General features: G+C 35.4%; 1 protein-coding gene and 1 long non-coding RNA gene across 15 annotated transcripts in view; one reads left to right on the top strand and one right to left on the bottom strand.

Moving 5' to 3' along the window:
* Positions 1-24383, top strand: part of arvcfb (ARVCF delta catenin family member b) — a 280305-nt gene that overhangs the window by 86253 nt on the left and 169669 nt on the right. The gene's annotated exons all lie outside the window — the stretch shown is intronic.
* On the bottom strand, positions 858-23840 carry LOC137071205 (uncharacterized). Its single transcript, XR_010904396.1, has 3 exons — positions 23758-23840; positions 23513-23608; positions 858-934 (listed from the first exon to the last, which is right to left on the bottom strand). It is a non-coding gene; the product is annotated as an uncharacterized lncRNA (long non-coding RNA).

Here is a 24383-nt window from a genome sequence, read left to right on the forward strand (position 1 = left end):
GAAAGGAATTGCTAAAATAGCATTTGATTACATTTTAAAAGAATGATTATAAAGTTAATTTGATTACCAAGGTTTAGACATTTTTATTAAATAATGAAACACAGAATCCAGTCAAATTAAAGCAGACAATACAGAATTTCTAAAAAAATACAACAAAACAAACAAGCAAACAAAACTCCACACAAAGTAATTTTAATCTTACATTTTTCATAAATTAATACATTGTAAAAAGGTTATTTATTCAGTTGATTAGACATCCTTTTTGATTATTAAAATCCAATTTAATGGAATCCAGAAAAATGTAAATATAAAACACAGGATTTGGGGATGGGGGGGATTATAAAACTGACTTCATAGGGCCCTACAAATGGCAACAAATTTAACATGTGCACTTACAATTTATTAAAATAGTTCTACACACATATACACATACATCTGTATACAGTATATTGCCAGGTCTCTGAAGTGCTGCTGTATTTTCAAGTATGTTTAAAAGGTATCTCCATATAATAGCTTCCACTTTATTTCTCAGTGTTGTTATGAGAGAATAGCTGTTTCTTTCCTGGGTTCTTGTTTACTGGAAACGCTTTCTTCTGATAGTTTACGGTAAAGGGCTATGGCTAACTCTCAGTGGTATGTGGACTTATTTACTTTGGCACACTCATTTATTTTCTAAAAGGCACTGTTCTTTGCTGTCTCAGAGGCACATAGCTGAGATTCTGACATATACTGCACTTATGAAACGGCATGGTTTCAGTGGTGCCCATGCTGTTGTGAATATGAATGCATTGGAATGCAGGGCGAGCTGAGGGTTAGAGCAGCATGACTAATTCTGGGATCTCCTGTGAAGTGTGTGGCTGACTGGCTCGGGCTGTCCTTCACGCCTGGATGATGAGACTACATGCCTAGCGTCCTCCCAGCTTGCTGGGTTAGTCTGTAGAAACATGTCAATGAAAAAGCACATATCTGGCAGTGAAATGCGACCAATTCAAAAGTAAACATTGAGGCTGTATCATAGGCACTTATTTCAAAGGAAAAATTCTGTTGGAGATTAATGAACGTGAGCACGATGTGGTTAAAGGGCACTTTCAAAATATGTAGTTTACACTAAATTCAATTTCTTTCATGTCTACATTGATTTTAGCCTGACGTGGTTATACGCAATTGCAGAATATGAGTCTGAAACTGCTCCATTGGGCTGTAATTATGGGGTGTGTTTCAACCGAACCAGGAAAGACATCAATTGGATAGACCAACAACCAATCAGAGTGACGGAGCGATGAATAATTGTCAAATGTCAACAGAACTCAACTGCACTGTGTTGCCAATCTGCGGTTTTCCCGCGGGTTGTTTTCCATGTCTGCGGAATGAAGCAACATCAATTATGTGATATATAGACCCAGGAATGCGAATTTTAGCAGGCAACCTTGCCAAAATAACACATTTTAGCCCCCAAACGCCATTTTTTTTCCGGAGAACCGAACTGCCCGAGCACAAATGTTGTGGGCGGGGCTGAGTTCAGCTGGCATCCAGGCTACATTGATTTAGCATTGCTTATGCTTATCAATTTCAGTTCCTCATTTTACTGTTCTGCTCGTTCTCATCAGTGTCCCTGTCTAGGAAATGATCTGCCTCTATTGTCCTTTACTAACCATGTGCAACAAGAACAACTTCAGTATTTAAAACTGACAGAAGAGCTGTAATTAGAAATTGGATGAATAGAGATATTTGTTTTTAGGTTTATGGACTATCATCGCTAAACATTTGTCAAAAAAAGACTTGAAGGTGTTTTTAATGAAATCCCATTGTGCTGGTTTCCCAAACGGTTTTATCAGTCAAAACACGGCCAATGTACACAGATTTAATATTCAAAATCCCAGAGAGGCATCAGTTCTTATGCCAAGCCAAACAACAGAATAGTTATGCATTAAATGTGCATAGTTGATGTGCCTGTACATCTTAATGGCTGTTGTAATAGTTTTATGACTTTCAAAGTGTCTTTTGTACGTACTTCCAAATCTGTTATAGCTTTACAATTAGCCATTGTGGCTTATGAGCTCCGGACGGTGACTCTGATTTATCATCTAATGTTCTGAAGGAGAATGCAGAAATGACCTTTCTAATAGTCATTTTCTTCAATCATTAAAACTCTTTAATGTTAATAATGTCCTCTTGTGAAAGTGCTGAACAATGGTAGTGCTTCATTAGTGTAAAAGCAGGGAAATGTGGATTTATTAGCGTGTCTGGGTAAAGCAGCTTTGCTTTGTTTCCGATTAACAGGTTTGGAGAAATTCCTGTTGCCTTCTCAGAGTCCAAATGGGTTTTGTTCCAGTATGTTTCATTTTAGTATTGATATGCTAATGTTTTAATTGGCAGGGTGAGACAAAAAATAGGATTGCCCTGTAAATACATTAAAATATGAAAATATTTCTGTGGGAAAATTGCTGATTACTTCATAGTGTGTTCTGTTAGTTGGAAGAGCTGTCCTTGGCATCCTTTTCTACAGTTTTTCAGAGTTCTAGTTCGGTGGTACCAGGGGGCCGGAGCCCACTAGGGAGTCTTACAATTATTTACATTTTTATATGAACATAATCTTTATAAAAAATGCTAGAAAACACTATTAAGATATCCGATATTAAACTGACACCATAACTGACATTACAACAGAATTACCAGAGGTACATATCAGAGATAGAAGGGTCTTCAAATATTGCCTTAGACAAAAAAATAATAATAATAATTGAACCACTGTTTTAGAGCATTATAGTTCAGCTAACTATTAATTTGACATTTGTATTAATATATTGCTATTGGTTATACTTTGGGTTAGATATTTACCTGGCAGCGTCAACACAAAGACATCTGTTTTTCTGTATATTTGTCTGCCCCCATTCAAGGTGAACCAAGCCAACAATGAGATCACTGAAGAAATACTTTAGGTCTGAATTCATTTCAGGAATGTGCACATCTTTATTTATTATTCTTGCATAGCAACATTTTGTAAATTTTCTTATTTATACTAAAGACTATTTAGCAGTTGCCCTAAGACGCACGCAGGTGTGTGTGTGCGCGTGCATGTGTGTGCGTGTTTTTGTGACATCAGGACACAAATGTGTATAATGACATGGGCTATTCCAGGTATTACAGAAGAGGGTGACTTATGAGGACATTTCCCCATGTCCCCACTTTTCAAAAATCATACAGGAAAAAGTAAAAGAAAGTAAAAATGCAGAATGTTTCCTGTGATGGGTAGGTTTAGGGGCAGGGGCAGTGTAGGGGGATAGAAAATACAGTTTGTACAGAATAAAAAGCATTACGCCTATGGAATGTCCCCACATTTCACAAAAACAAACGTGTGTGTGCTCGTGCGTATGTGTGTGCGTGCATGTGTTTGTATGTGTGTAGAGGAGAGAGTCTCCTGTTCTTATTTTGGAACTAGGCAAGTGTTTGAGAATGTTAATTGGTATGACAAGGCTGCTTTGAAGATAACCCATTTATTGGTCTCAATGACACAACCTCCATAAAAAGAAACCACATCATTATGTCCTTATAGCAGACCAATATGAAAGTAAGATCACAACTAAAATTGATACAAAATGATAACACATCAGTGCCACACCTCAGAATCTGGCTCTTATCTTCTGTTTGGAAAGAGTTAGCATAATCTTGCTCCAAACAATCGTATGACTGGTGTGAGTGGTTTCAGAGACATTTCCGCTATATATAAATGTTTCCTCTCTATCAGTCACACCATGTGGATGTTGTTGAATCATCAGAGTTCTAGCCAACATGCAGGAATACAGGTATAGCTCATGAATGTGTGGCTCAGTTTTTAGACCTTTCGGTATGTATCGTATGCTTAATTAGCTATTTCTGCGTCTGTGATCACTAGGTCCTGCTTTTTTTTTTTTTTTTTTTTGTTATTTGAAGATTTAGTCATTTATTTATTTTGCTTTGCATGTTTAGATTTCTTAATTTGTAAAAATATTACTTTTACTAAAGAAAAACTTAAATTATTTACTTTAAAATGGCTAATAAATGTAATCAACATTTAAATGATTTGTATATTTTATGTGCTGAAGAAATATGACTTTTGTGCTTGACATCATTTCCACACAAATAGTTTGTGTACTTTTTTCTAAAAGTTAGTGTACTTTGTTACCAAGGAGACAACAGTGTGAGTGAAGTACTTGAGATGAAATATTTAGAAATCGTGATGCGTGAAACAAAGATGAACCACAGTAAATTATGCAGTATTGTATTATTATGCTGTAATTTTCCGAATTACAAAAAATTACTAATTATTCAAAAAAGTGAAAATATTATTAAGGATGTATGAAAAGGTAGGGCTGGGTATTGATTTGATTTTGATTCACACACTTGGGATTTCAGTTTCAATTTGATATCGATTAATTGATGTAGGCTATGTGTCCGGTTCAGTACATGGCAAAATATCTCTCTCTGCTGTAAACTATACAGGGAACCCCAGTTGGCTACTTGCATTTAAATTACACATAAGGATTTTTTCTTTTAATAATAATATTGTATAATGACATTATACAACTTGCTTTTTGAAATATAAACATGTAAATGGTGTCTGTCGTAATAAGCATGACAGAATTCAAACATTGACATTGTAAGGATTTCGGTAAGTTGTACTTTATCTTTCAACATACTGCAGTCTGATGTTTATTCATGTTTATTTCATGCTATAACTAGTAGTAAAGAGGAAGAAGCTAAAAATTCATTTATCCATTTTAAGAAACAAGAATCAATATTGGTTTATCAAAATGGCAATAGATTAAAATCTATATTTTTAACCCAGCCGTAATAAAAGGCTATCTCGTATTGAAAACCAGCTTCGAGCAATATCAGTTACATCTCTGAGCTGTACTAAACTTTTTTTTTTTTTTTTTTTATTGAGCAAAATTGCAAATTTACAAAATAATAACTTTTACAAGGTAGGGGATCAATGATATACATACACTTACAGAAGAGGAGAAAGAGAGAGAGAGGAGAAAAAAAGGGGGGGAAAGAAAATAGTAATAGAGTTTTAGTAGCAGTAGTAATCATAATAATAATAAATATAAACAACAAAATAATAGTAGCAGAGGTGGTAGTAATAGCAATAGTATTCATGTTAACAATCGTAATAGTAGCTGTATCATCTGTGAATTATAATAACGTAATAGTATTAGTAATAATAATAATAGTTGTAGTAGTAGTTGTTGTAGTTGTTGTGATAGAGGTAGTAATGACAAGTATAAGTATAGTAGTATTCATGATTATAATAATAGCAGTAGTGGTAGCACTAGTAATATATAATAACAGTAATATTATTAGTAATAATAATTAGAATAATAACTTTAGAATAGTCAGTAACGTTATTGTAGATATACACTATTTATACTATTTATTTAGCTGTTCTAAACTTTAAGAAAAGATCATTTTTAACCAAATTAAGCTGGAACATTGTTGGTGTTGAGTTATGGTCCAGTAGTTAAATATCGCCCCATTGTAGTGGTGAATATTTGTGATGTAGTGGTGCCTCATTCATTACTTTTTAAAAGTATCAGGCATTCTCTTGGCAGAGACGGGTCACATTCATACCGCTTTCCTCCTTCAATCATTTTGTGAATGGTGTCTGTACAGATAGTAATTTCCCTGTTCACTGGGTTGTTTCTGGGACTGTAATGCCATCTAGACCCCATGGAGGACCACCCAGTCTGCAGGAAGAAAGGTGTCTGGGACCCATAGCTCACCACGCACTCATCCCTGACAATTCATTCTTGGCTGCACCTCTTGTGTTCTGACCTTGACTCTATAGGATTCTTTTCCTGGCTGTTCTCCCCCTCTTTCTCTCTTTCGATCCCTCCTCTTTTCTGTCCTCCCCTCTCAGGAGCTCCATCTGATTGATATGCCACCTTCAGCACCTTCTCTGTGAAAAGTGGGGTGTGTGAAATGGTGAACATGGCAAATAGTTGAGTGATTTTTCTCAAGTTCTTGAGCTGTAGGGCACAGAGAGGAAAATTACACTCTTGGTTATATGAAAAGGCCAAGTTACAGGATTAAAAGCACGTCCAGAGAGTAAGACGTTTGTACGACTGTGCCATTGTTATTGTATAATTGTGTCTGAAGGACATTGCTATAGAGCTCAAACTTATGTTTATTATATACAGTATTCATGTCAAACTAGGGAATGATTGAGTTTCTCACTTTCTCTACATCTGAATCGTGCTCTTTCTGAAGCAATAATGTTATCATCTCTAACCAGAAATCCATAAATTACATCACAAGGATAAGAGAAGGAGAACATGGGTGTTCGTTTTCATTGAGAATTCGCAGCAGCCTTTGGCGATGCATCAAAGTTTAGTATAGTTTAGTTTAAATTTATGCAAATGAGTAGGAACTCAAGGCAGTGTCTACCAATAGAATTATATCACCATTGTGAATGGCAGGGATAAAAAAAACAAAAAAAAACTTCATGGGTCAGCAAAAAACAAACAAACAAACTACTGAACTAGGGAGCTTAATCAGCTCCATGTAACTGATTTGTAACAACCATGTAACAAGTTCTTACTTTAGGTCCCACCTTAAGTTAATATTGCAATCATTTAAAGAAGACTCAACATTAAGCCCATTCACTTGCTTGTCCTTCGGAGAAGTAAATTTTTCCTTAATCTCATTTAACTATGCTTCAGCTGAAATTGTATTTTCTTAGATTTGATCAATAAATTTGATTAGAATAAGACAATATAGGGCTGTTACCGATCAAATGAAATAATTTACACTGAAAAGTTAAATAATGTTACGCAATTGTTTTAAATATTTTTTTGAATATAATAAGAAATGTTGGAAAGAATGTTTTTTTAAATATGAAAATAAACTGCCAGTATGTGGCAGCAGGTCTTAATGAGTGAATCATTTAGTCGATTCATTTAAACAGCCGATTCGTTCAGGAATGAGGCAGTCGTTTAAGGTCATTAAATCTTTGACTCAACCTATTCATTCAAAACGCTGAATCAGTCAGTAACACACTGTTGCTGTGAGATGCATTATGGTTCTGTTGTGATCTTTTTTTGGAACTATTTTAACTGCTGAAATTGACTTTTTTGTGTGCAATATTGTGTCTAAAATGTAAGTTACTTGATGTTAATTAATTGTTTATGGAGCTGTCACATTTTCAATAGTGATGTAATCAGAAAAACAGCAGTCTTGGTCGTGTGATGTTGTTTAAAGCTACACTGTGTGATATTTTCCCCCATCTAGCGGTGTAAAGGTATATGACCATCCAGTGAATATTAGTTTCTGTTCCTCTCAATTCTGATTTCGTTTTAACTCTTACGGTGGCCGATTTAGTCCAAGATAAACATGGCAATCTCCCACTTCACATTCGACACGGTGCCATCGAGTGTTAAAACGCGAAAGGTGAAGTTTGAATTTACGGGTATGTCCCTCTTTGGCTAATGTACTTTCAAGATGGAGGAGCAACATGGCGACCTGCATTCGAACCCCTCACCCATATGCATTTTCAGAGGCATATTATAAACTTACGAGAATACTTTATTATTTGAAAGAAGTAAATATACATTAATAAGCACATATATTTTTGAAAGAACTAAGTGTTTTTAGCTAAGAATAAACTAAAAAAGTTACACAGTGTAGCTTTAACTGTATCATATCTTGTTATAATTATAAACCCTTGTGAGAGGCGCTCTTTTGTTTTATTTTCTCCTCAAGAGGCTGCGCGACTGTCAACAACGCAAACTTGTTACCTTCACACTGCATTATATATTCTAATATTTATGCCTAATGAATTTATTTTATTTTAACTAAATGAATACAGAATCAGTCTCACGTTTTGGGATTCCCTAGTTATTTTTTCACTCCTAGTTATTTCCCTAGTTATTTGAGATTGAATGAGTGTACTCAAAAACGTCCACTATGGTCGCGGACACCACTACACATGGCTGTCTCCTCAAATAATGTTTATAGAGGGTGTGAGTTTGGATTCAGCCCTTGATAGATGAATATGGATGGTAATGAATATGGATGATATTGTTATATACATATATAATTTATAATAAAATATAATTTAGAAAAATACTGTGATATTAATGTTTGGTCATATCGCCCAGCGCTAACGTCACCAATTAATATCTTCACATTCATACTTGTTCAGGGTGTGTAAACAGACTATGAGTATTGTTTCTCTTTCAGTGTTACCCATGATGTGTTTTCCTTAATTGTGATATTGTATCATGTGTCTGTGCTCAGTTCTTGTATTGTACAAACAATGACAATACAGGGCAATCGGGTTTTGTTGTTTTCAGAGATGGCCCTCCAGGTTTATTATCTCAGGTAGCAGTTGTTCATCACATGTAATTTCATAAAGGATAATTAACACATTTTTTGTAATGTTTGATTTAGCCAGCAGGTTCATTCCAAACTCAAATAGAAATATCATCATTGTGGGATTTAATTACAACCGTATCTCCACAGGGAATTTGCAGTTGTTATTGTATACACACTTACAGACATAAACATACAGTGCAGTAAACTAGAGAAGACACTTCCATAATTAACAAATGCAAATTTCTTTCATTCCCACATACTGTGCAGGTAAATGTGTGCATTTCCAGCTGGCATTGCCTGCGTTTGCAGACCAAAGAGGCTTTTGAGTATAGACCAGCGCAGAGCATGCATTATGGTATTTTGTCTTTGATTTGGTAGGGTTTCGATTTTACATTCATTAATTTATTGTGCAAACATTCACTGATGCTCAAGAAAGCAACGCTATATTAAAGGGGTAGTTGATTATGATTTCACTTTTTTAGTTTTTAATTTGTAATGTTGCTGTTTGAGCATAAACAGCATCTGCAGAGTTACGACACTCAAAGTTCAAAGCGAAGATAAATATTTTATTTAAAACAAATAGCTTTTTAAGAACAAACAACTGGGACTACACAAGCTTTCTCCTGGGTTTGTGACATCCCTGACCCTGAAATGTACATAAATCCTGCCCCCAGGAGAGATTATCATGACCGAATATGCTAATCAATGACTTGAATATAGTTAACTCCACATCAGCTACATATACATTCATCAACTAACCATTCAGGAACATCTTGTTGCATTCTACATATTGTCACTTCTTCTTGAGTCTCTCCATCATTGTCCAACTCCGGTTTGATCATAAAAGGCTGTAAAGTTTCATTGCCTGTCTGAGGTTATCAGAGCTGCTAACTGGGTATTTATATAACTGAAGTTCTGCCCCATGAGCAGCAGCTCATTTGCATTTAAAGGGACACAAAAATAGCATGTTTTTGATCACCCTCAAAAAGTGACAATTTTAACATGCCATAAAAAAATATTTTGGGTAATTTTAGCTAAAATGTCACATACACACTCTGGGGACATCAGAGACTTCAAAAAGGGGCAATCAACCACTCCTTTAAAAACCAACAGGATGTACACTTTTGAATAGGATGATCAATGTAAATTATTTTGTCCTGCTGAAAATATGTGAAAGGCTTGCTGATTAATTCACTGACCTCATGAATTCTGGTACATGGTTCTGTTTTCCCTATTCTGGTTTGCCTGTGTTCCACACACCTGTTCCTGTTCAATTTGATTATACCTTGTCAGTAAGCCCTGATCGTTCAGTTCCCTTGTTTGGTATCATCATTTAAATGTGATTGTATTCATTTTTCCCTTCTGTGATCTGCTGAGTTTTATGGATTAAATAAAGACTGTTTTTATCTCATTGTGCGCTGTCAACCATGACAGTCAGAGGTTTAAAAAAAATGCAGGCCTTGAAGCAAATCAAAACAAAACTAAAACCAAAATGAAGCGGTGTGTTTCTACACTACTTCAACCAATTAGTACCATTGAAATGTAAATAGTAATGACTGAGTAATGCATAGTTTTATCTAATATTCCAATTAATAATATTTAACAGTATAATAACATTAATTGTTCTCTCTATTCTACACAGTTTAATGTAAAATGTATTGTTTGTTGTACCCCCCCCCCCCCCCCCCCAGGCTCAAATGTGTGGTGAAATGTCCTCAATTAAAGGGTTACTTCAGCGATTAGCATATGGCTTTGTATCAGTAGAAACCCTGGAGTATATTCAAATGATTGTGCTTTCCCCCCTCATATCCCCCTGAGACAAGAGATGTATGCATTTTATTTCTGGAAAAAATTCCTCCTATGATGCAAATTGACGATATTTGCATCATAGGAGGAATGTTTGCCCAAAGGCTAAATACTACAGCCAGCAGAGGGAGTCATTTCCGCATGTTTTGAATCTGCGCATGGGGGATGGGAGATTACACTCAGCTTGCAGGTAGAGCTCAGGTCGCAGCTGCAGCCAGGCACTCATTTAAACGGAGCTATGGTGAGCAATGTAAGTCTTCTAACTTCTCAAATTAATTTCTATGAAAGTTAAGCTTGCAAAGGCATGAACTGAAACGCGTGCCAGACTGAACTCGCGTTGTGAATGTATGCCGCGAGTGTAGTCGCGATTACCTCAGCTCTCATCACGAGCTCATCAGCTCATTTTTTTCACTCCTGCAGTTAGTAGTGCTCCTGTAGTGCTCAGTGCTGTGATACTGGCGCGGTGACTCACTCATTATATTAAACAGACACGTTCCGTTTTTAATTTTAGTGTCTGTTCTGTAACTTAACTGATTTTATGAAAATGAACGCGGTCTCGGTGGGAAAGTGATCAGTGATTCAGTAATCTAGTAGTGGTGACTTTGGAAGTGGCCTCACAGGGCAGCGAAACATTCTGGGAATTGTAGTCTTTCATCCCCATGAGACAAAAATACATTTTTTGTCTTTTCTCAGTCTAGAAGGCACCAAATTAAAAAATAATTTCACATTTCTACTACATTGATGACCCAGTTTAAATGCAGATTCATCTTCCCAGCGCTGAAGTACCCCTTTAATGTGTAAAAAACATCCTGATTTAACAAGCAGCTTATTCATAGGTTATTTTTGCGGTTTCTTTTTGAAACGCTGTGCAATCTTTGTAAATAATAGCTACATTTTTTAAATTACCTCGTTCAGAAGTTTGCACATATTTGATTGGTAATACTATTTGTCAATCCATGACTTTTCCTTTTGTAAAAGTAATTTAAAGTTTTTCTTAAAGGTGTCATGAACTGACTTTAAAAAAAATTTATACTGTTGTCTGAGGTCAACTTATGATGTTTGTGAGTTTTTTTTACATTCAAAAACATCATAACTAATAAGTAATAGGCTATTTTCTACACTGGTTTTGAGGCTCTCTCCTGAACGCTGGGTTTTGACGGGTGAGCAGCACTGGAGACTTAGAAGTAAATGCCCACGGCTAGGATTGGATAAGATTTGCATATTTAATGAGCTTCAGCTCCCCTGTCAGTTCACATGAGGGAGAGGAGAGATTGAGGGAGAAGCGGCAACCGGAATGATTTTCTCGATCACAGGGCTCATAAACGTCTTTATCAAACAAACACAATGATTATTGATTGGACTATTATTTTATATTACACATATAACAGATTGGACAATATAAGCGCGAACCACGCACAGACATACACGCGTGTGTGCGCCGCCATTCAGATGACAACTCGAGAGAGACTGAGACAGAATAGCAGAACAAGAACATAATATAATGAGATTCATTGGCCTGCCGGGCTTTGCGAGCCCTGGCCCATACATGTCTGAGTCCAGCCTGCTAAAGGTATGCTCTGTTAGACACGTACACATAAGCAAAGCGATCTATAACAATGCAGTACTATTACATATAAAAACACGTTTTACTCACATCGATGTGTTGCACCATTCCTGTCGGATCCAAATCCAGCATCGACCGGAGATTTGTTCACAAACGATTCCTCAATGAAATTAAGTGAATAGTTCAATAAAAATAGTTCAATCTAACATTCCTAATATTAGGATACGAAGGAAGCTTATGCAGCGACTGTGTTCTTCCACATTCAGGAATAGCGCAATATCTTGCCATCTTCCTCGGCTACTGGATTAGACGTGCTGTATGAACCACAAGACTGTTTGCTGAGCCTAGTGCCAATAAAAGCGTTTCTTTGACTAACAAGGAAGTTTTCAGCTCTGAAACTTACAGGATATTCTTATATTACCAATACCATGACCTTGTATATATGAAAAGCTCAAGGGAAAGTTGATTTCTCAATTCATCACTCCTTTAAACTGTTAAACAGCCCTCTGTTCTTAAGATTGTAGACCCACTTTATATTAGGTGGCCTTAATGCACTAACATTTTAATTAATAATTTGATACAATGCACTTATTGTGTTAATACATGTTTTTACATTGCACTAATGTACTTATAAAAATAAAAAAACCTGGATGTAATTACGTCTGTAATTAATTTCTGTAGTTTGTAACTACACAGTTGGCACTTCCCTTTCACCTAACCCTACCCTTAAACTGACCCATACCACCACACCTGAGGCCTGTTGCATGAAACTAGCTGAACAAACTCTGAGTTCAGAGTAGGTTTAGAGTTGACAAATCCAGATAAATCGAACCTGGTTTAGATCAAGTTCAACCGTTTCTCAAAGCTCTGTATAAACTTTCTCTGTCAATTCGGGTTTAATCCAGAGTTAGCGATTAACTCTGATTAACACACCTGAAAGTGTGACACGTGCGGCAAACAGCCAATCACAGTGTCCGTTTGATTCACTTCTCTTCTGAAGATTGAGAGATCGTTTTGAAAATGATCATGAAATGAAATGCGTTTACAAAGCAGAAATAAACGAAAGACAAGAAGGCAGCTTAAAGAATATCTGACTATATCAATGCATGATGTGAATCAAAGAATATGCCTAATAATTATAGGTTTACAAAGAGCTCAAATGAATACACATTGTTTAAAATAATTATGAATGCATGTTTTATGCATTTATATTATTTGTCTACTTGTCAATTAATATGATAATTATATGAATATATTAATTAAAAGTAATTTGTATAATAAAAATATAATAAATAGGCCCAATTAGCGCCAAAGGATGAGCAATTATGATGAGCAAATGTTTTTTTCACTATAAACTGCAAATTTGGATCGAGAGATACATGGGGTGTGGCTTTATTGCGTCTTTACTTGCAGCTGATTGGTCCAGTTTGGGTTTGCGATCTCTAACCCAGAATAAAACCTGCTCCAGAGCAGGTTAGCTGTGTAGTGTAAGTTACCATGGTAATGAACACTGATAAAAACCAATCCACCATCTTGAGTTTGCTCAAACTAATCTTGAACTTACCTGGGTAGCAACTGAAACCAGCGTTGTGCAACAGGCCACTGTGCCTAACTCTACCCGTATCCCACCTCAATATCAGCAAAGGTGTTTGGCTATACAATTTGAACACAGTAAGTTCATTGTACTTATTTTTTGATGTAAGTACATAGTACTTAAGGCCACCTAATATAAAGTGGGGCCAAGATTGTTTATGACATTTTTATGATCCCTATTATATTGTTAAAATATGAAACATTTCACAGCGACTGAATCCTTTAGTTGATGTCGTCATTGTACCAGGTCTAAGGTTCATATTATGTTTATTCTATTTTCTCATGCTGTAGCTGCCCATCCCCCTGCAGGCCTTTTATCTGAGCGTAACCCCCCAGACAGCAAAACAAGTGTGCTTGAGTGTGGTATGCACTGACCCAGATAACCGCGTCCTACACTAGAGTGTGAATGATACTCTCCGTGCTCCCAAAGAGGCTCGGTTAAACCAGGCTCTGAGCTGACACCAAACACATTGCTGAGGCCAATGGAGATAAAAGTTCAGACGGGATGTTCCGATAATGGAGTCTGTAACAATGCACTTAGCTTTACTGAAAGGATCTGTGTCCTGCAAATTAGCAAATGAAATGACTCTGAATTGCTGATGGGGAGAATTGAGCTCTAGGTATGCTCATCTGTAATGCACATTGCTTGAACTCTCTAATGGTATTTATGATTTTATTGAGGCACTTAAATTCTATTTCAATATGAGATGCTTAGCTGGATGAATAGATAAATGAGAGCAATAGAGAGCTATTGATGCTTATGTGTTAAGGCTAAAATATTAATGCCTGATGGTTCAGTTTGCCATTTCAGGTTTATCACAAAGAGTTTAACTTTGGGTTTTGTGTGTGTGTGTGTGATTTTTAAAATTATACTTGGTAGCAATATATTTAACATTTTAGGTAATATAGCTACTTTTTGATTCCTTCTTTGATTAATAATTACTTCTTTGTAATTACATATACAGCAAGATAAAATACATTAAACATTACATTATGCTAGGATTTTCCAAACAGTTTTTTAAGGAACTGCAGGAGATTTTTTTTAAGTATATAAAGCGAATTAAATAAATCATACAATTAAACATGTACATTTAAAATGGATAAGTCCCTTTAAAATGAAAATAATCAAAATAAAACACTTCAACAGAAATAAAACACCTGGTCACTTCATGCGTTTTTACTGATTAGCTATAGTATAACAATAGCTATCCATTTTGCTAAATCTCTTCCATTTACACTTGACCACATACCTGTATGTCTCCACAAAATGAATAACTGAACATGCAAATATGCTGTTAAAATGATTGACTTAATTATGAACTCATTGACTTAAAATCTCATGTGGTACTTCAAGTAAATATTTTAATTCAAATAGGTTTTGCTGATGGAATCCCTGCATTTCATTTACAAAATAACAATTTGTGCGTTTTAATGTGTTTGAAAGACAACTGTATATACCATAGTGTAATGTCTATATCTACTACCGGCTCAGTAGTTGCGATATCTGACTTGAGAATCTAATGACGAGTCAGATACGTAAAATTAAGTGTATTATCCCTATCTTTCTCTCCATAAAGACCCCAACAACTTTCCACTATCCGATACAAAATCCCTCATAGCCATTGCATGAGATAATCCTGATGCAATATTAATGTTCCTTACCTTCATTCTCTTTCAACTTTCCTTTTTCTGAGCTTTTGGCTTCAAAGCCTGTTGTCCCTCATCACAGTCACACAGAGTTAGTGGGGAAATACAGTTTGAAACTCTTGGTAGAAATCCAAGGCCAGTGAACATTAATACTTTATCTGCCTAATTTCAAGCTTTGAAGATGGAGTGGACCCACACTAGCATATTTTGATATAATGGAGCATTAATGCTCTATAGCTGTGTCATATAAGTTTATTTCAGACTAGTAGTAGGCTGTATATTATTGCTTCTATAAGTTCAGCAAGTATTTCAGTGAAGTCACATTGTTTTCCAGCTGCTTCCCATATTTCTAGACCAATTTCTCACCAGCTTACCCTATGATATGGCGCAGCATGATGTAATTGTGTCGCAGCTATCTGCAGATATGGTAAAATGGGTTTTATTAAAGACTTTTTTGGGGGTTTTGAAGACTTTTTTTGAAAGAGGAATTTCATTATTGCACTCTGCTCTTGAACATCTCAGGATAGAAAGGCAGAGCTCAAATAATTGAATGTGAAAGTATCCCTTGAATTGCATTTGAGCCTCACATAAAGGGGATTTTTAATAAAGGAAGAAGGTTTAGGCTTCGGTTATGTGAAGATTGGACAAAAAGGGCATCAGCTTGTTTATTCCCGTCATCTAGAAGCCCATAAACTACACGGCTCAAATATTTTCTTATGTTGTCTAATTCAGGACATTTTGTAAATAACCATTTGAAGTAAAAAAATATTTTTAAGCCTTTTTTTCTTAGCAGTGTATAGGTTCTATGAATTGAATAAATGTTTTTTTTTCTTAATTTTGTTAATAGTTACATTTATGTAGATCTAATGTTTTTGACTTAAAATTTTGTCAAATTAATCTAATTGAATACAGTCATAATGAACTTAATAAACAATCTTTACATTTTTAAGCATGATTTACAAAATCTGTCAAATGTGTTTTTTTTTCCTTTCTTTTTTTTGTTTGCATTTCATTATTTCATCTGCATTATTGTACAGGTCCTATATCTAGAGCTATATACTGTATGAGACCTGAACTAAAGTGTACATCAAATAGTGTGCACTACAACTAATGTTCTGTGGAATTAAACTGAAATTAAATTGCAGTTAGTACTAGACCTCCACGATGTTTAACATGTTAATATAAGTGCACCTGTAATGTTTAAGAAAGCGAGTAATGACCTGGTTAATTCTCATTAGCACCATGACAAAGACCCCTCGGGCTGCTTTTCAAACCTCTTTCCTTTTTTGTTTCTTACAACATTTTCCCCTCCTTCTCTTTCCTCTCTATTTTATCACTTTAAATAACTTCTGAATTGTTCAATTGTAGGTTTTTGATGAGAGAAGGGCAATCCCAGCTTTCTTCTAAAGGTTTTACATAATTGATCATTATATGGTTTAGGGCGCTGGTCATTTTCTGATCCTTCTATGTTTTATTCAGCCCGGCGGCCTGAGAAAGCTGGAAAAGTTCTAACGCTCCATCAGAGAAGAGGATCTTACTTATCCAGTTCATGTATAACTATTAGACATGCATTCACAATTCGTTTCTGTTGGTCTCCCTCCGTCTGTCCGTCCGTTCATCCATCATTTGTTCTTTCGTTCGATTGTTCGTTTTATATTGTTCTGTCTGTTGTTCTCTCTAACAGTAAAAGGTTGACATTGCCCACAGATTTGCATGCTCACTCCACAAAAGGGATAATGACTTTTTCAGCATTGTAAAGGATGCCTTTGGGCAATATTTTTTAGCCTGCATGTGCAATTTTGTCATTTAAAATGCAACCGTGACTCAGTTGGGTTTTGAGACTCATGTGACTTTGCGTGTGCTAATATTTTTTTAAATGTTGTGGCTCTAGGTGCTGAAAGATGCATATTCAGAGATATGTATTGCCTGCAGATCTGTGGGCTGCTGATTTGCCATTCAAATTTTGCTCCTAAAGGATGCTGTGTGTTGAAGGGCTTATGTGTTAGTTATATGTAAAGTTCTGAAGTATTTTTTTTTCCATTGCAGAAGGGGGCATTATTAAGGTCAGACTGGTCTTGAGTGCTTGCTGCTTGCAAATTTAGCCACTTTGGATGATTATCACAACCTTGAGAGGTCTAATAATGATAGGTAGTCATTTTCAATAGTGTTTCTCAATTAGGATCATGTCCCTGCTTGTGGGCAGCAGAGAATGAAAGGGCATTTCAACACAATGCGTCTTTGGCTTTGCCTCCAATTAGAGCAGCAAGATGACTGAATTACTGTGGTGAGCAAATAGCTTGTTTTTTTCCTACCACTTTGATTACATGTCATTTCAGACCCTGATGCACTCTTAAAAATTAAGGTTCTTAAATGGTCCTTTGGCAGCGTGTATGGTTCTTTGAAGAACCTTTAATATCCAAAGAACCTTTCTATTGCACAAAATGTTCTTAGTAGTGCAAAACGGTTCTTTAGACTATAACATGTTTAGAAAAAAAATTGTTCTTTAAAGAACCTTTCACAAAATGATTCTTTTGGGGAATCAAAAATGGTTCTTCTATGGCATCACGGTGAAAACCCAATTTTGGTTCTTTTCTGGCACCTTTATTTTAAGGGTGTGGTGCGAAACAGTATAGTAGGTCATAATATCCCAACAGATATGTATTTTTCCTGGAAATGTTTGCCAATTTTTATTGAACAGTGCCATGCTTTGCCAAAATATTTCAGCACAAGTCGATGATGATCTTAATAATGATGATGTCAATCATTTCCCTCCAAACACGTAACACTTTCATGCATCTTCGAAACACAAATGAAGATATTTTTAATAAAGTTTGAGAGATTTCTGACCCTCCATTGACAGTCCATGCAACTACCACTGTTATTTCAAGAGATCATAATCCATATGAATTGAGCAGTTTAGTCCAAATTTTCTGAAGCGACTCGCTTTTTCATATGAGAAACAGATTGAATTTAGGCTTTTATTCACATATAAACATTGATTGAGAAACATAACAGAAGTTCATCTGTACTTGTAACGTAACACACAAGAAAAACTCATTGGTTCTTGCGGAAGCTCAAACGTGCTGCGTAACACGAGAAAAAAACTCATTGGTTCTTGCGGAAGCTCAAACGTGCTGCGTAACACGAGAAAAAAACTAATTGGTTCTTGCGGAAGCTCAAACGTGCTGCATAACACGAGAATGAATCTCATTGGCTCTTGTGGAAGCTCAAACGTGCTGCGTAACACGAGAATGAACCTCAATGGTTCTTGTGGAAGCTCAAACGTGCTGCGTAACACGAGAATGAACCTCAATGGTTCTTGCGGAAGCTCAAACGTGCTGCGTAACACGAGAATGAACCTCAATGGTTCTTGTGGAAGCTCAAACGTGCTGCGTAACACGAGAATGAATCTCATTGGTTCTTGTGGAAGCTCAAACGTGCTGCGTAACACGAGAATGAACCTCAATGGTTCTTGTGGAAGCTCAAACGTGCTGCGTAACACGAGAATGAATCTCATTGGTTCTTGTGGAAGCTCAAACGTGCTGCGTAACACGAGAATGAACCTCAATGGTTCTTGTGGAAGCTCAAACGTGCTGCGTAACACGAGAATGAATCTCATTGATTTGTGCATGTCATGCTAGCATGCTAGAGCTTCTGTTTACCACAGTTGTGCGTTTATTTACATGTTTATATGTAAATAAAAGCCTAAAATCTGTTCAACATATATAAAGCGATTTAGTCTCTTCAGAAAATTTAAACTAAACCACTCAATTCATATGAAATAGTTATATGAATTCTCTGTCTCTATCTTTCTGTTTTCATTTTTTTATTTTATTTATGTTTTGAAGATGAACGAAAGTCTTACTAGTTTGAAATGACATGAGGGTGAGTAAATGTTTAATTTTTTGGTGAACTAGCCCTTTAATTATTGCCATTAACTCAAATCCTGGCTGTGTTTTGAACAAAATTTGCTACTGTTTATAGAGATACAAAACTAGCCACTGTTAAAAAAAGCCATAAAGAAAACAGTAACATTCAGTGTACTTTGAAAATGACTTTATAATTATGCCTTTTTGTAGTTTTGAAGACTGGAAACAGGCCAAACATGCATAAAAAGCTAAAGTAATACAATTCACAAATACAAAGCTAACAATTTGGTCATAATTTGCCTTAAATAGTCTCTTAGACTGTGAAGACCTTGACAAAATAATTGGTTAAGAAACGTGTTCATTGACTTGTATTCTGATAAGTTTCCTTCACATTAAGCATGATGGAGTATGAGATACGTGGCTGCTGAAAGTTGACAATTTGATATTTGAAGTGTCTTACCAAGTGTTGAACTGCAAAACGGAAAAGCAACATAAAAGACAGCTTTTGAAGGGTGTGTGAGGGTTACCAACTTTACTGAGAGTTTATCATCATCATTAGAGTGCAATTTTCTTTGACATTGGATGGCAATTAGACTTGATGACTTGAAGCTGTGTGTAAAAATTCATTAATAATGGATATTTTTTAGTTTTTGACGCATTCAGATCTTTGCTTTTTAATAATTTTCTTTTATAGAGACAATAGCAAGAGGACAGGAATGCATCAACACATAAAACAGACTGTATTCAAACCTACATTGAGCACCATAATTATATCTACAACAACATGACTTTTCTAGACAGCCCAGTCTACATTTAACAAGGCATAAGTGTACACATTTTAAACCTGTTCCCTCTTCTACAGAACTTCTTCAGCTGAGCTTGTTAAGACACATTCTACACTTTCTACAGATGTTTTTGGTCGGTCTGACCTTGCCACCTCAGACTAGAAGAGTTTTTCCTTGGCACTAGTGATTCAGATTCCCCACAGTAAAGAGTCTCTCTCTTTCACTCCCTCCTCTAATTAAGATGCTCCTGTGGGCATGCTGCCTGCATTACTGTCTAAGCGCTCTTCCCTCCCCTCACTCCTTGGAGAGGGAAGCTACATTGTCTGCTGTTCACACAGGTTATGCCTCAAAGAGAAAAATCCATTCCTGGGCCAATCTCTGTGAAGACACTGCAATCAATTAGATCTTCCCTAGCAAGACTTCTACAAAAACTATTATATCTATTACATGGTTACAAATTATTATTATTTTTTTTTTTTTGTGTGTAGTCATACGTCTCTCATGTGACCTCAATATGGTGATGATGGTTCTAGGTATTTATTTGCCCAACACAAGGAATCTAAAGGGTAAAAAGGCCACTATTTACTCACTCTCATGTTATTCCAAACGCATTTACTGTTAGCTTCTAAGTGGAATGAAAGTATACATTTTTAAAGAATTGTCACTAGTGATGAGAAGCAGTATTTAACTTCTTTAGCCATTAACTATATATTCAAATATTAAACTAATATGAATATTGTTAAATATTTAATAATTATAATTTTTTAAATAACATTGATGTTTATTTTAACTACCTTATCATAAACAATTAGTCAGTAATGTCTCTCACAATCTTTAATTCTTACCTGGGGTTATTTTGACCCCAAACTCTTATGTATTTAAAATTAAAATGTTAAGTTGAGTGTTCATTTGTTGTTTTGTCACACTTGAACCACAAATACACAAACACACATTTTTGGGGGATTCAGGTAGTTTTGTGCTTGAAATGTTTTTTTTTAAAAAGTAACATTCTTCCCTATACACACTTAGGAATGCAAGGAATGCTTAAGTACACATAGAAAAAAATGCTCAAAATTCAAACTAAAAATACTTCACTTTAACTTTAACAACAGCAATTATGTTATGATGTCTACATGCACTGTAAACAAAAAAAAAAAAAAAAACATGTTGAGAAATCTTTAAGGCAACCAGCTGCAGAAAATGTTTGAGTTTTCTCATCTTAGGGTCAATAGTTTAACAAACTTTATCTCAATTTTTTTCATGTTAAATAGTTGAATAAACTTTAAAAGCTGAATTTGTCATACAAAATATAAGTTGGATTTTTTCTACGGTGTGTGTGTGTCTAAATGCACACTGAAGAGAAACTAACTTTATAACCCAGTTGAACAGCTCATTAGCTCCATATAAAGCTGTAAGTCATGAAATGAACATGCTATATTATTTTTTCCCTCATGAGGTCGGCAGACACCCAATGTAAGATATTTTGAGCTAAATTAAAAGGGTTATGCATGAAAGTTATTTTGAATATAAGTTGACATTTTTTTAAGAATATGCTTAATTTATTATTTGTTTATTGGAGGGCGGTCAAGCAATTGAATTACACAACGTGGCGATTAATTAATTAAATTTATTGCAAATAAATCGCACATTAAATTTGGCTGAGAAATTACTCCCAAAAGATAATTTAAAAGAAATTATTAAAAAATCAAATAAACATTGCAAAAAGTAACTTTGTAACTTCAAAAAGAAATATTTTTGGGGTGAACTATAACGTTAATGTTTGTTTTTATAAATATGGAAATATTAAATTATTTTAATGAAATTATACTCTAAATAAGAAACTAAAACTAGGTGGCGATAAATGTCTAATTGAGTAATTTATTATTCATTTGATTAATACAGGAGATGAAGAGTTCTGCTTTGTCTTTTTATATGTTTGGCAAAACAGACAATGTTGTCTAAAATAACACATTATTAACTTATTTATTGTATTTAACTGTTGTAAAGACCAGTATCGCATTTCACTCGTCTCTTGCTAAAAAACAGAACGTGTGTGATTATTGCTTAGACAACCTCTTTCAGGCATCTCGAATTGATATGAGTTGGGTATGATATGAGTTGGGCGACTTGCGCTCAAACTGCGATTCATGCGAATGTGAAAGCAACACGGACTCGGGTGTGCAGGAAAAGTAATTTGCATGCGTTTTATCAGATGATGTATTTAGTTCAATTAAATGTGAGGAATAATAGTGTAGCAAGAGTAAACCTGCCAGTGTATGTGTGCACTGGCGGGAACAATCTGCCACAATTTGCCTTATTATATCTTGAATTTTAGGGTCATTGAATCCTATAGGTGTCATCACACAGGGAGTTGTTGTCCTGAATTATATTCATCATCAATCAACTGTATGAAATGTTAGATGACCTAAGGTCTAGGGCGGGGCAAGTAGGTTGAAGGGGTGGTTCCGTGGTTTTTTATATTTGGTTGTGTTTATGGGGCACAGTATAACATGTCTTAATACTTCTTTTTTTAACACTATTTTTCTTATATTTTACCTTTATTTCACACTTCTGTTTCCACTGTCCTTTGAAACAGCTTGTTTGCTTCCTGCTTCTATGAAGCTCATCCCTCCAAAAAACACAATGCAGGTCTTAGATTGGTTAGATGGACCAATGTAGTTTCCTGTATTTTTATTGGCTGAAGTGCCAAGCATGGGTTGTCCGGAAACACCACGCCCCTTACATTACGGGCAGAAGTCACATCTGGGGCAGTGTTTATGTTAATAGCAAGGGTTTATGATGCTACCAACTCAGGAAGAAGCTTGTTGTAGTCCAAACCGGCCATTTTTGTAGGCAATAAACTGCCGTAACTTTAAAAGACAATATCTCTGTTTGCATTGAACTTTCAGCGCTGAAACTTTGCAGATGCTGTTTTTATGCTCAAGCAGCAACATTACACACTAACTAAAGTTAAAAAAGTGAAATCACATGCAATCACCCCTTTAAATGTGTTAATACATTTAGCGCGTTACTTTTTAACCATAACTAATTAATCTAATTAACGCATTAAATCTACAGCCACAATTTCTAAATGATTAATTAAAATGAAACAAATTAAGCTCATGAAAAATGTAATGATTATTGTTTTCTTGAACATTTCTTGATCATTTTGAGTTGAACATGAAATTGCAGTTTAGGAAGCGAGTCATTCAGTAACTCACATAATTCATTAAATCGCTCCAACTCACTCAGTTTTTTTGATTCACTAAAAAGAGCTCATTAGTGTAACAGTGATTTTTAGCACTGTGGATTCAATAGCAGTCTGGCTGTGCCACTATTTTTTGGATAATTGACAGAAGTGGTTACAATGATCTGTATAAAGTTGCTTCAAAAATGTCTACTCTGTTCCAATAAAAAATAACAACATGGTTTTGAACTACATGAGGGTGAATAATGGCTGAATTCATATTTTTGGTGAAACTATTCCATTAATTAAATATTCTCTGGTTTCTTCTTTACTTTGGCAATGCATTTCTTGCCCTTGAACCATTCAGCTCAGAAAATAAATATATTAGATATCATGAAGATATCATGACGGCACTTACATGTTAATTTCCAAAAAGCCAAAATAGTATCATGGTTCTTTCTCTTTTTGTTTATATGATTAATACATATTATGCCTCAAGATTCATATGTACTGTAAAATACATCTATTTTACATCATGTGACTTTTACATCTTTGTTTATGTTCTTTGACATGAACTAACTGCAGACATTTTAGCTGCACACTGACAAGGATTTAACACAACACACAATTGCATGGAACACAGTAAGCTTAGTTCAGACAGAGAGAAAGAGGGGCCTGGTAACAAATGTATTCCGACTTAGCTCACCTTTGATGTCAGTCCCACAAATCCAAGGTGCTTTGAGCACGTCTGTCCTTGAAGTTGAAGCAGAGAAGAGTCCCTTGTGGGAAAGATATTGTAATCCTTAGCAGAATAAGAATAAGTGTGTTGAAGAATTGTTTTGTGGAAAGAGTTTCAGAAATTACCCTCGAGTCTCTGCAGTGCTGCTCGAAGATCATAGAGAAATAAGGACAATATGATAATGAATCGAAAATACTACCCTAAATGTTCACCTTTTAAAAATGGGTTTGCCTGGGTCAGTCTGCTTTTTACGTTGCTGATGTTAACATTTACAGTCAAATCAAAAAGAATTCAGACCAGATATAATGTAATATATATTTTTTTTTTACCAGTGGGTGCAGTATATAGTTAATTTATGCAAGTGAGGATAGCAATACTGTGACATATTTGTACCCAAAAATTCTTCATACGATGATTGATACAACTTATTCAGACACTTTGACCTGCCCATGGTTCGCTTAAGTGTTTTTAATTGCTATTGCAAACTTTTACACCACAGACTGAACAAAATGAAGCATTTCTTGGTAAATGGTTGACCTAAATTGCTGTTGCATCTAACTGTGTTCTTAAATTAAACAGCTTACAGCTGATTGATTGACTGTATTCCATTACCTTTCTATCAAGTTATCTGACATTATCAAGATGAATTTGTTCTGACATATTAACAATGAGTTCTTGTCATATTTTACCGGTATTACCGTAGTCTTAATTTTAGCGAATAAACTGTGATAATGTGAAAATGGTGTCTGAATACATTTTGGTTTGACTGTAGATGATTTTGACTCCAGAAATCCAGTCGTTGATGCCTGTGTTTTGCCTGCGCAAACTGAACATGCTC

Source organism: Pseudorasbora parva, chromosome 3 (assembly GCF_024679245.1).
Source record: "Pseudorasbora parva isolate DD20220531a chromosome 3, ASM2467924v1, whole genome shotgun sequence".
NCBI classification, from domain to species: domain Eukaryota; kingdom Metazoa; phylum Chordata; class Actinopteri; order Cypriniformes; family Gobionidae; genus Pseudorasbora; species Pseudorasbora parva.